The sequence below is a fragment of the Ornithorhynchus anatinus genome, chromosome 14 (genome assembly GCF_004115215.2).
Source record: "Ornithorhynchus anatinus isolate Pmale09 chromosome 14, mOrnAna1.pri.v4, whole genome shotgun sequence".
In the NCBI taxonomy this organism is placed as follows: domain Eukaryota; kingdom Metazoa; phylum Chordata; class Mammalia; order Monotremata; family Ornithorhynchidae; genus Ornithorhynchus; species Ornithorhynchus anatinus.
The window spans coordinates 48,703,199-48,716,724 of NC_041741.1; positions in this window are offsets into that span (position 1 = coordinate 48,703,199).

Sequence of the window (13,526 nt, forward strand, 5' to 3'; positions counted from 1 at the left end):
TTTATTGAGCGCTTACCGTGTGCAGAGCACTGTACTGAGCACTCGGGAGAGTGAGATGTAACAATATAACGGACACGTTCCCTGCCCCTAACAAGCTTACATTCCAGAGGGAGCTCACAGGCTAGGCCACACAGGCTCGGAAGCCAGAGGACATGGATTCTAATCCCGTCTCTGCCACTCGTCTGCCGCGTGACCTCGGACGAGCCGCTTAACTTCTCTGTGCCGAGGTCATCTCATCTGTAAAATGGGGATTAAAACCACCAGCCCCCAGGGGGACAACCCGATTACCTCGTATCTACCCCGGCGTTGAGAACGGAGCTCGGCACATACTAAGCGCTTAACGAATACCGGGATTATTATCGTTATGATTATCAATCCGGTCTCGGACAAGACAGAGGGACGGCGACCCCCCCCCCCCCCCCCCCGCGGCCTCTCCGGACCTTCCGCGGAACCAAGGTCACCCCAGGTCTCGGGCTTCGAGGGCGGGGTTGGGCCGAGCCGCCAACGGTGGGGCGGGAGGGCCCGGCTGAGCCCTCCAAAGGTTTCCGGGCCCAAAGTCACCGGTTGCGTGGCTCTCCCTTGACTTCCGAGAGGCTGGCTACACAACGCAGCCTCCGGGAGATTATCCCGGAGGGCTGTTTTGGCTTCGGCCGGGCTGGGAAAAGTTAAGATAATAAACTGGAAATTCCTCCCCGGGCTGTGGGCCGGTCAGCCCCGGGGTACTGTGTGGGCCCGGGATTGGCTGAGGGAGAGGCTTGGGCGTGCACGTGTGTGTTTGTGCCTCTGTGTGTGCGTCCGCCCATGCTGCACACTCTGTCCTCACATTCTGTGCCCCCTTGTTCGAAGCGCCCGGTGACCTTTAGTTTGTGAGTGTGGGTTATTTTTTCCAAAAATAATCCATAATAAATCCTGGCAGCTAAAGTAAATATCAGACTATCGGAGGGACGCGTCCGTGGCCCCGAGGAAGGGAGAGAGCCCGGAGTCGGCCCGCCGCCGGTCCGGGCTCCCGGAGGGTCCGGAGGGTCCGGAGGGTCCGGAAGGCCAATGGTCCGAAGGGGCCCGGCTAGGGCGGCTGCCTGCCACGCTCATTCGTTCTTTCATTCATTCAGTAGAATTTACTGAGCGCTCACTGTGTGCAGAGCACTGTACGGAGCGCTTGGGAAGGTACAACAGAACCATAAACAGACACTTTCCCCGCCCACGGCGAGCTGACGGTCTAGGGAGGGGGAGACAGACACGAAGAGAAATAAATCTATGACGGATACGGACACGAATGCTGTGGGGCTGGGAGACGTCGGACGGGTGGCTCCGTGACCTCACCCTCACGGTTTGGCTGAAGCCCGTTGGAGTGACGGGGGGGTTCTCCGGGCCGCCCCCCGATCGACAGTTCCGGTGGGTACCCCGTCCCCCTGGGCCCTCACCCCTCAGCCCTGGGGTAGATCCAAGCTAATCGGGTTGGATCCAGTCCCCGCCCCACATGGGGCCCACACAGTCCGTCCCATTGTACGGATGAGAGAACCGCGGCCCAGAGAAGCGAAGCCGGGATTAGAACCCGTGACCCTCTGACTCCCGGGCCCGGACTCTATGCACTAGGCCACGCTGCCGGGGGCCGTGCGGTGTGGGCATCCCAGGGCAGGGCTCTTGCGGCATGGGAAGCAGCGTGGCTCAGTGGAAAGAACCTGGGCTTCGGAGTCAGAGCTCATGGGTTCGATTCCCGGCTCTGCCACCTGTCAGCTGTGTGACTGTGGGCGAGTCACTTCACTTCTCTGGGCCTCAGTGACCTCATCTGTAAAATGGGGATGAACTGTGAGCCTCACGTGGGACGACCTGATCACCCTGTATCTACCCCAGCGCTTAGAACGGTGCTCTGCACATACTAAGCGCTTAACAAATACCAACGTCATCATTATTATCATTACATTATTATGAACATCCCAGGGCCTCCTCGTGGCCGAGCCCTCCCCGCGGACACGTCGGCGGGCGATGGCCTGCGTCGCGGCGAGGAGGAGGAAGCCGTTCCCGGCCCGATGACGCTGGCGACTCTGCCCCTCCCGTCCCCCGCCCTGGGGACCCGCGGATGGTTGGCACGCTCGGGCCCTGGCAGAAAGTCGGCTGGCACGAGAGGCCCAGGGCGCCGGGATTGAGACAGCGGGTCTGCCCGCGTGCTGCCACCCTGCCTGCCCGCCTGCCCGTCGCAAGTTCCTGGTGGAGTGACGGCAGGAGACCATTCCCTTTCTCAGCCTCGTTACGCTGATGCTGAGAGAGGGCATCACTCAAGCGTATTTTTTGAGCACCTGTTGTGTGCGGAGCACTGTTTTAACTGCTAGGGATGATATCGTGCCATTTACCGAGCGTACGCTACGGGCCAAGCACTGTGCTAATGTAGATAGTGGATCATCAGAGCGGACGCACTCCCTGTCCCACGTGGGGATCCCAGGCTGAGAGGAAGGCAGATCGGGCACTGAATCCCCATTTTCCAGAGGAGGGAACCGAGGCCCGGAGAACTGAAGTGACTGGCCCGAGGTCACACGGCAGGCAAGTGGTTGGAACCCCGGTCTCCCGTCTCCCAGGCCCGGGCTCTCTCCGCTAGGCCACCCTGCTTCTTGGGAGAGGTCAGTAGCCTCTCTGGGAGCTTAAGATCCGCCTGGGGTGTCCGGCAGTAAAATGAATTCCAGATCGGAGAGGCAGCGTGGCCTAATGGAGAGAGAGCGCGGGCCTGGGAGTCAGGAGACTTGGCTCCACCATTTGTCGGCTGTGTGATCTTGGGCGACTCACTTTGCTTCTCTGTGCCTCGGTTATCTCATCTGCAAAATGGGGGTTAAGACTGTGAGTCCCATACGGGAACACGCAGATACATATACACAAGCCTATGCGCACGTACGCACACACACAGACACACACCCGGTTGTATACACAGCAGACCCAGTGGCCCAGTGCTTTGCACACCACACAGTGAGCACTCAATACTGAACGCCCAGCTGATTAATCCCCCTTTCCTTAGTTTCCTTCCTCCCCAGAACCGTCCCGGCCAACTCAGGGATATCTCAGGGTCACCGAGGGGGAGCCAGGTCAACCTGGGTCCCGGCTCAGTGGAAAGAGGCCGGGCTTGGGAGTCCGGGGTCACGGGTTCGAATCCCAGCTCTGCCACTTGCAGCTGTGTGACTGCGGGCAAGTCACTTCACTTCTCTGTGCCTCAGCTACCTCATCTGTAAAATGGGAATTAAAAATGTGAGCCCCACGTGGGACAATCTGATCACCCTGTACGGACCCCAGCGCTTGGAACAGTGCTCTGCACATAGTAAGCGCTTAACAAATGCCAACGTTATCGTTATTATTATTATCCTGGACCGCACCCCCTCTTTCCCACCCAGAGGGCCCCCAGAAATCTGTCCTCCGGGGTCACGTGGCCAGGAAAGGGGTGTGGGTCTGGGTGTGTTTGTGTGTGTCGTGTGCGTGTGCGGGGCTGGAACAGGTGGGGATTTGAGGATCCCCCTCCCAGGTGTTATCTGTCACGTGGGCCCAGTGGCCCGAGCGGTGGCCAGCGTCCAGAGGAGGGTCCGGCCGGGCGGGGACGGGTTCTCACTTGCAACCCCAGTCGGGCCGGGGTCCCCTCCGCCTCAGCGGCCCAGGCCGGCGGGGCTACCGTCCGGGCGATAGTCGGAGCCCCCGCTCCCGTGGCTCCCCCTGGGCTGGGGGGCACCGGACGCGTCCGCTTTCCCCACAACCCCCCGGGGGGGTGGGAGGCCTGACGGCCCCGGCCCCGCCGGCCCCCGCCGGCTGGGCGGGAGGTGGAAAGTCAAACATCAAACAGTGGAAACCGTGGGCAGCTGGCGAGGCTCTCACGGGCGAAAGGCCCCAGAGGGGCAAGAGGGGGCGACGGGGCTGAGGGGCAGCCCCTCCCCCTCACGCCTCCCTTCGGCCTGTCCCGCTCTCCCAAGCAGAGGCGAGAAGACCGGGCCCCCCTCCCGCCCCCCAACCCCTCGATCCCTCGCCCCCCTCCATCTCACGATCCCCTCAGACCCCTCGGTACCCCAACGTCACAGTCCCGCGGCCCCCCGGCCCCCTTCCACAAATTAAATAATCAAACCAGATAATCGACGGCACGACCGATTGAGCACGGTCGATATAATCAATGGGACAGTACCGTGACTGTCCCGGTGATTATATCAATCGTGCAAATACGTGCATGTGCTCATCTATATATTTCTGTGTGCGTCTATATACACACATCCACACACACACACACACACAGCGCCGAGGAAGTTAATGAAGAAATACGGAGGTGGCCGGTGGGCGACGGCCGCAACCGGGCGCCCACGCCGAGCGAAGCACTACGCCGGGTGTTCCTGGACGCCGAGCACCGTGCCGGGTGCCTGCTGGGGGCAGAGCGCTTGAGCAGGCACCTGCTGGGGACAGCGCACTGTGTGAACCTTCTGACTTTCCCAATGGAAAGTGGAAAATTGAACGAGCCCCGCTGGAAGATAAGCTTCCACGGAATGTTTGGGTTTTATTTTTGGAGCAGAAACTTTCCGCTGTCCGAGCCCTGGCTCTAACACAAGAAGATATCTTGGCTCTGCACGCTTCACCGGCGCGATCTCTGGCGACCTCAAGGGCCGCCCCCCACCCCGGCCCCGGACGCCGCGGCCGGGGGACCCGGACCTCGACCCCCACCATCCGCTCGCCCGACGCCCCCAGCGACCGCCGCGCGCCTCTCCCTCGACGACGGAGAGTCGGGGCCATCGGCCTCGAGACTCGCTCGCTCCCTGTTTCCACTCTCCTTTCCCACTTCGCCCCAGCTCGCCCTCTACACTCCAACCCCACTCACCTCCTGCCCTTTCTCCACTCTTTGGTCCCAGACCGAAGCTGGAAAATAATAATAATAATAATAATAATAGCGTTGGTATCTGTTAAGCGCTTCCTATGTGCAGAGCACTAAGCGGAGATACAGGGTGATCGGGTTGTCCCACGTGGGGCTCCCAGTTTTAATCCCCATTTTACAGATGAGGGAACTGAGGCACAGAGAAGCGAAGCGACTCGCCCACGGTCACACAGCTGACGAGTGGCAGAGCCGGGGGTCGAACCCGTGACCTCTGACTCCGAAGCCCGGGCTCTTTCCACTGAGCCACGCCGCTTCAAGAAAGAAAATGGGCTGGGGGGAGGAGATAGAGGGGTTGTTGCCCCCGTCACCCTCTACCCCAACCCAGACTCTGGCTCCTACCGTCTCTCGGACCCCAGCAGTGCCAGATAATAATAATAATAAATAAGGCTGGCATTTGTTAAGCGCTTACTATGTGCCAAGCACTGTTCTAAGCGCTGGGGTGGATACAAGATAATTAGGTCGCCCCACCTGATGCTCACAATCTTTATCCCCATTTTACAGATGAGGTAACTGAGGCACAGAGAAGTTAAGTGACTTGCCCAAAGTCACACGGCTGACTGGTGGCTTAGATTGCTCTGCCGCTGGTCAGCTGTGTGACCTTGGGCAAGTCGCTTAACTTCTCTGTGCCTCAGTTACCTCATCTGTCAAATGGGGATTAAAACCGTGAGCCCCATGTGGGACAACCTGAGCACCTTGTATCCCCCAGCGCTTAGCACAGTGCTTTGCACATAGTAAGCGCTTACCACAGTTTATTTTATTTTTTAGATTGGGGGAAGGAACCAAGATGGCAGCTCCTCTCCTTACCCTCCCTCACTGGGCCCATCTGGTCCACCAAGTCAGAGAAGGAGTGTGGCCTGGTGGAAAGAACACAGGAGTGGGATTCGGAGGACCCGGGTTCTAATCCTCCCCCCCCCATTTTTCTGTTTTGACCTTGGTTGGGTCACAAAGCTTCCCCGGGCTTCAGTTTCTCCCATTGGTAAAATGGGGCCATAGCCCTAACCTCGACCCCAACCCCAACTCCAACCCAACCCCAGAACCCGACCCCCTTCGATGGGAACAGGGAAGCGAGGAGCCGAGGCCCCGCTGAGTCTGGAGGGAATAGGGATGGAAATGTGCTGAGGCTGCAGCTTCCAGCTCACTCACAGAGCAGGGGGACTCCCGGCGCACATCGTGTGCACGTGTGCGCGTGTTCGGAAGGGAGGGGGGACGTGTAGGCAAGCGTGTGTGTTTGCGCCTCCCGGCATTTGAGCACAGTTGTGCAAGGGGAGTGTGCGTGAAAGGGGGGTGGGGGTGGGGGAAGAATGTGGCTCAGTGGAAAGAGCCCAGGCTTGGGAGTCAGAGGTCATGGGTTCGATTCCCGGCTCTGCCGCTTGTCAGCTGGGTGACTCGGGGCAAGTCACTTCACTTCTCTGTGCCTCAGTTCCCTCATCTGTAAAATGGGGATGAAGACCGTGAGCCTCACGTGGGACAACCTGATTACCCTGTATCTCCCCCGGCGCTTAGAACAGTGCTCTGCACATAGTAAGCGCCTAACAGATACCAACGAATACCAACATTAAACGGGCACGGACCTCCAGGATTTGGGGGGCGAGGGGCGTCCCCGGGCATCAGGCTCCGTCCCCAAAAAGCGTTCCTAATTCCGAGGTGAATGAAGACACTTTTAATAATAATAGTAATAATAAGAATAATAATCACAACGGTAGTATTCGTTAAGCGCTTGCTACGTGCCAGGCACTGTACTAAGCGCTGGGGTGGATACAAACAAATCGGGATGGACACAAGCCCTGTCCTACGTGGGGCTCACAGTCTCAATCCCCATTTTACAGAGGAGGCCACCGAGTCCCAGAGAAACGAAGCGACCCGACCAAGGCCACGCAGCAGACAAAGGGCGGGAGCCGGGATTAGAACCCATGACCTCCTGACTCCCAGGCCCCGGCCCTAGGCACTAGGCCACGGTGCTCCTCATAAGCGCCGCCGCCGCGGGTCCCAGCCCATCCCCGCCGCCCGCCCCCCGGCCGCCTCCGTCCCGACCCACCCGGTTGCCGGACCGGTCGGACCGGCCGGGCGCTGGGTAGGCGCCCCTGGCTCTGGGCCGCCCGCCCCGGGGGGCCTGGGGCCGGCAAGGGGGGCATCGGGGCTCTTCTCCCTCCTGAGCCCCACCAGCGGGAGCACCGTGCTCCGGGGCTGGTGAGCGGGTGTCCGTGGGTGTGCAGTACGTGATCAGAAGGGACCCAGCACGGTGCTCTTACACACAGTACGCAGTCGGTACAGCGTCTCGCCCGTCGTAGGCGCTCAGCACAGTGCTCTGCAAGTGGTACTGCGTGGCCTAGTGGATAGAGCCAGGGCCTGGGAGTCAGAAGGACATAGATTCTAACCCCGGCTCTGCCCCTCGTCAGCCGTGTGACCTCGGACGAGTCACTTAACTTCTCTACGCCTCAGTTACTTCATCTGTAAAATGGGGATTAAGACCGTGAGCCCCATATGGGACAGGGACCGTGTCCAACCTGAGTAGCTTGAATCTACCCCAGCGCTTAGAACAGGGGTTGACACATAGTAAGCGCTTAACGAATACCATCTCCGTTACTGTTATTATTATTATTATCCGCTCCAGATCCCTCGTCGAGAGCCTCTTTGGAAGGAAGCGGAAAGCAGCGACATCTGGCCGGATTCCTGCCGTCGTCTCCGTGAGATGAGGATAGATGTGCGCCTCTACGGGGAATGGCGGCGATCGTTTGCTCCTACTGGATGGCGCCTCCTCCAGCTCCCTCCCGCCTCGGCCGCTCTGCCAGACTACAGACAGTTCTGTCGCCCCAGGATCCCGTCGTTCCCCTGAAAAACCGACCCACTGCCCATCCCTTACTGGGTACTGGACGCCTCCTCTGTGCAGAGAATAATAATGTCGGTATTTGTTAAGCGCTCACTATGTGCCGAGCACTGTTCTAAGCGCTGGGGTATGCAAGGTAATGGGGTTGTCCCACATGAGGCTCACAATCTTCATCCCCATTTTACAGATGAGGTCACTGAGGCACCGAGAAGTGAAGTGACTTGCCCACAGCCGCACGGCTGACGAGTGGCGGGGCTGGGATTCGAACCCATGACCTCTGGCTCCCGAGCCCATGCTCTTTCCACGCTGCTGCTCTGTCCGAGCACCTCCCGTGGGCAAGAGCACCGTCCTAGGCCCCTCCTTTGTGCAGAGCATTGTCTTGGACCCCTCCTGAGTGCAGAGCACTGTAGCGGGCCTCGCCCGGGTGCAGAGCTCATCCTGGGTGCCGAGCACTGTTCTGGGTGTCGCTGGTGTCCAGAGCATTGTCCTGGATCGCTTCCGTGCAGCGCGCTGTCCTGGACACCCTCTGTGCAGCGGTTCCCGGGTCCTGGAGGAGAGGCCGCCGAGGAGCTCCCCCTCAATCTTCAGTGGAATTAAATTGGGATTCAATCTTCAATCCCCCCCAATTTTCTCCCCCCGACCTCCCCCCCGATCCCATTCCCCCATCCCAACCCCCACTGAGAAGCGGAGTGGCTTAGCGGAAGGAGCCCGGGCTTGGGAGTCAGAGGATGTGGGTTCTAATTCCGGCTCCGCCGCCTGTCTGCTGCGTGACCTTGGGCAGGCCACTTCACTTCTCCGGGCCTCAGTTCCCTCATCTGTAAAATGAGGATTAAGACTGTGAGCCCCGCGTGGGACAACCCGACGACCTCGTATCTACCCCAGCGCTTGGCACATAGTAAGCATTTAACAGATACCGTCGCCCTCACTCCCAGTGCTTTTCCCAACCCACCCTCCACCTCCTCCCGCTTCCCACCTCAACCCCCTCCCAAACCCACCTCCTCCCCCATCCCATCCCCTTCCCTCCCCTCCGACACCCCAACCCCGTAATCCCCCTCCGTCTCCCGGCCTCCCTCCTCCCCGGCCGCCGTCAGCTCCAGACCTTTTCTTACACCCTGAACCTAATCGATCAATATTCATAAATTAGAGCTCTCGGGGGAGGATTATGGAAAACAGGCACGAATTTAGATCAAATAATGCTAAAAGCCTTTCCGTCATAATGAGCCGCTGCTGCTTCAACCGCTCAGGAGAAAAAAGCTCCGGTGAGACCCTCCCCCCCTCCCCCCCCAACCTTCTCCCCCGACCCTCCCGCACCCCACTCTCTCACCCGAAGCCCGCGGGGTCTCCCTCCATCCCGGAGACGCGTGCGGAGGCCTCGCTCATCAAACCGGTGATTTGTATTTTTAATCAAGGAGAAAAATGGGAGTCGATCGGACCTTGGGTGTAAGGGAGCTAATCTGATTTCTTTCCTTCTTTCTTTTTTTCATTTTTCCCCGCTTCGTTGTCATCCAGCCATAATTAGGACTCTGGGTGGGGGAGCTGCGAAAAATAAAAAATGTCAAGCGTCTCGTCGTCGCCGATCGATATCAGGAGGCCGCGTGGGTCGGGGGCCGGGATTGCGCGTTCTGCCTGTGTGTGGGTGCGTGTGGGCGCCCGACTCTCTGTGGGATGGGAGGCAGCCTGTGAGTAAAAAAAGGACCCTATTTTAGCCTTCCATAAATAAGTCAAAAAACGGAAATCGTAAGAAAGGCGCCGAACATCTCCGACCTCCCCTCCTCTGTCTCCCTGCCTCTCCACGTCTGTGCTTCTCCCTGATAGTCCACAGTAATCGTTGTAGTACTCAATGATAATAATAATAATAGTGATTGTCCGGCCACTGTACTAAGCACTGGGGTGGATACAAGCAAACCGCTTGGACGCAGTCTCTGTCCCTCATGGGGCTCACGGTGTTCATCCCCATTTTATAGATGAGGTCACCGAGGCCCAGAAAAGTGGCTTGACCAAGGCCTAACGGCAGAAGAATGGCAGGGTCGGGATTAGAACTCATGACCTGCTGACTCCCAGGCCCATGCTCTACCCACCGTGCCACGCTGCTTCTCCTGCCACCTTAAGCACCCACCGCGGGGCAGATCCCCCCCCCCCCATCCCTCGACAGGGGAGGACTGAGCCGGGGGGTGGCTGGAGGTTTTTGGGGTGCTGGCTCCCCACTGAGTCCCAGAGACTTTGGAGCGCTTCCTTCCCCGGGCAGGAGGCTGGGCGCTGAAGAACCGGCCGGGGAGGACGCGGGGCGCCGAGGTGGGAGGGGGCGACGGGGCGGGAGACGAGCGGCGTGGTGTAGTGGCTAGAGCCCGGGCCTGGGAGTCAGAAGATCATGGGTTCTGATCCCGGCTCCGCCTCGTGTCTGCTACGTCACCTTGGGCAAGTCACTTCACTCCTCTGGGTCTCGGTTACCTCATCTGTAAAATGGGGCTCGAGACCGTGAATCCCACGGGGGACAGGGACTATGTCCAACCTGATTTGCTTGTATCCACCACAGTGCTTGACACATAGTAAGCACTTAACAAATACCACAGTTATCAGTAGTAGCATCACACGGGGACAGGTGTCCTTCCTCGGGCAGGAAGCCTGGAGCTGGAAACTCACCAGGGAGGTGCCGCGGACCTTGGGGGGGGAGGGCGAGGGGCAAGCTCCTCGAGGGCAAGAAATGTGTCTAGGTTGTAGTCTCCCAAGCGCTTAGTACGGTGCTCCGCACTCGGTGAGTGCTCACGGAGTAGGGGATAGAGCCCGGGCCCGGGAGTCAGAAGATCACGGGTTCTAATCCCGGCTCCGCCACATTTCTGCCGTGTGACCTTGGACAAGTCGCTTCACTTCTCTGGGCCTCAGTGACCTCATCTGTAAAATGGGGATCGAGACTGGGAGCCCCACGTGGGACGGGGACTGGCCAACTCAATTGGCCTGTATCCCCCCCCCCAGTGCTTAGTTCAGTTCCTGGTACAGAGTAAGCGCTTAACAAATACCGTCATTATTAATAAATACCATTGAATGAATGAACGAAAGGGGGTGGAAGACATATGGGGGCGGGGTCCTTCCCCGGGGAAGGATGCTGGGGGGCGCCAGAAGGGGTGGGGGGAGAGGAGGGCAAGTGGGGGCGGGGGGACCTTAGCTCTGACATTTCCTGTTTTTCTGCACCAGGGCGACCCCCGCCCCGCCCGGGCTATTTTCTGTCGGCTCTCCGGAGGGCGTCCGGGAACTGACCCTTTCCAGGGTGGACAATAGGAAATCAGGGTCGCGTGTCTGATCCTCGGGCAAATTCCAGGAAAGGCTATCGGCGCCGCGGGCCGGCCCGGACTCCCTCCGGCCGGGAAGCGGGACCTGAGTTCGGACGGTGCCGTCGGCCCGCCCCGGGCCCGTGGATTCGTCCGGCCCGACCTCGCGCACGCCTAACTCCGGTGCGGGCCGGCCTGCGGTCAGCCGGCCGGGGTCGGCGGACTGCTCGCAGCCACCGCCACCGTTTGAAGCTGCTGCCAAACCAAGCCAGCGCGGGGCGGTCCTTGCAGGGTCACCGGGGGACGGTCGGGGACGGAGAGGGGAGAGTCAGGGGGGTCGGGTGGTCCGGGCCGGGTCCCTGGGGGAGAGTCAGGGGCGGAGAGGGGAGAGTCAGAGACCTTGGATGGTCCGGGATGGGTCACTGAGGAGAGTCAGGGGTATGGGATGACCCGTCCCCGACCATCAGACCGATCGTCCGGGAGGACAACCATCCCACGGTCCCTCCCGGCCTCCGGGACGGAGCCGCCATCGGAGACGGAAGTCCTGGACTGAATGGACAGGGATGGGCTCCCCCGGGCACGGCGCCGCTCGGGGCTCAAGTTTCTGTGGTCCTACCCGAAACGAGCGGGATCGGGACTCAGTTTGCCTGGAGATGCCAGGGCCAAGAGAGATAAATGAAACTCGTAGTTGACGGAAGTACTCCCATAGCAAAGAGGGATGGGGGGGAAGGAGAGGCCTAGACGGAGAAGGGGAGAGAGAGAGAGGTGGACAAAGAGAAAAACAGCGGGGCATACAGAATGACAGAGGCGGAGAGGCAGAGGGACAGAGATGGAGAAAGAGACAGGGAAAGGTAAACGGAGGCAGAGACAAAGGCAGAAAGACAGAGATACAGAGGTGGAGACAGACAGAGACAGAGAATCCGGGATAAATAGAGACAGAGGCGGAGAGACAGAGATAAAGAGACAGACTGTAAAACAGAGAGAAAAAGAGACAGAACTTCTATCTATCCCAGTGTTTAGAACACGGCTGGGCACACAGTAAGCGCCCAACAAGTGCCAAATTATTGTTATTATTCTTTCCCCCGGTTCCTGGCAGAAAGCAGAGGGAGAGTTTCCGGGGAGATGTTCTCCACCTCTCCTGCTCTCTCCGTCTTACTCTTCCCCTAGAGCGGTCACTCTCTCCCTATCTGCCTCTTCATTTGTCTGCCTGCCTCTAGAGATCTCTGATTCTCCAGGGCTCTGATGCTCAGGGTCTCTGTCTCCGCCTGTCTCTGTGGGTCTCTGTTCTTTTCCCGTCTCTTTCTGCTTCCTCCTCGGGTCTCTGGCTGTGCTTCTGCTCGTCTCTGTCAATCTCCGATCAGATCCTCCGCGTCTCAGTGTATCCCTGTGGGTCTCCGACGCGCCGCGTCTCCGTCCGTGCTTCCGTCCCTCTCCGCGGGCCTCCGTGCGCTGGATCTCTCCCGCCGTTGTAGGTTGACCTTAGGGTAGGGCGGAATCGTCGAGCTCCTCGGCTCTGGCGTTGGGCGGGAAGGACGGTCTGGTCCTCTGCCAGAGTTTGGGTTGCTATGGCAACCCTGGAGGGGGATGCCGAGCCGGTGCTTCAGGCGGGGTCTCCGGCCCAGATCCCTCATCCTGGCACGTCCTGCCCTGTCCCGGGGACATCAGCGTACGAGTTCGTGTCTGTCTATCCGTGTGCGTCTGTGTGTCCTGGCCCTCCCAACACCCCAAACCGTGTGCGTGTGTCCCGTTTTTGGGGGGGCGGTTTATGGTACTTGCTAAGCGCTTACCGTCTGCCAGGTCCTGGGGTACTTACAAGCTAATCAGGTTGGACACGGTCCCTGTCCCACAGTCTCACAGTCTCAACCCCCAATTTACAGACGAGGGAACTGAGGACCGGAGAAGTGAAGTGACTTGCCCAAGGTCACACAGCAGGGGAGTGTCAGAGCTTGGATTAGAAGCCAGGTCCTCTGACTTCCAGGTCCAGGCTCTTTCCCCTAGGTTGCGCCTGTCAGTTCTCACTCCGGCTCCTGTCTGCTGTACGATCCCGGGTAAGTCACTTCACTTCTCCGGGCCTCAGTTCCCTCATCTGTAAAACGGGGATTGGGCCCGGGAGCCCCACGTGGGACGGGGACCGTGTCCAACCTGATTTGTCATCTCCCCCAGCGCTCGGTACAGTGCCTGCCACATAGTGAGCGCGTAACAAACGCCATCGTTATTGTCATCATTATAATCAGAGTGGCGGCATAGCATCTGTGAGTGGATGTGTCTGCACGCATTGGGGTGTGCGTGCATACTTGCGTGCGTGCGTCTGTGCGTGCGTACGTGCGCCCGCACGTGGGGGGACGTGTGTCGGTGTATGTGTGTTTGTGTTAGAAATGCACGCACCCGCACGTGTGTGTGAACACGTGCGTGTGTGCCCGCAAGCGCCCACATCCATTTCCCGGTCCCCGGAGAGGACCGCGGCCATCTTTCACGGGACGATGAATGAACGGCTCCCTCTGCCTTTCTTGCGTTTTTTTTTTTTTAATTGCTTTAAGTTTCTTAAAAGGCTCATTTTTTA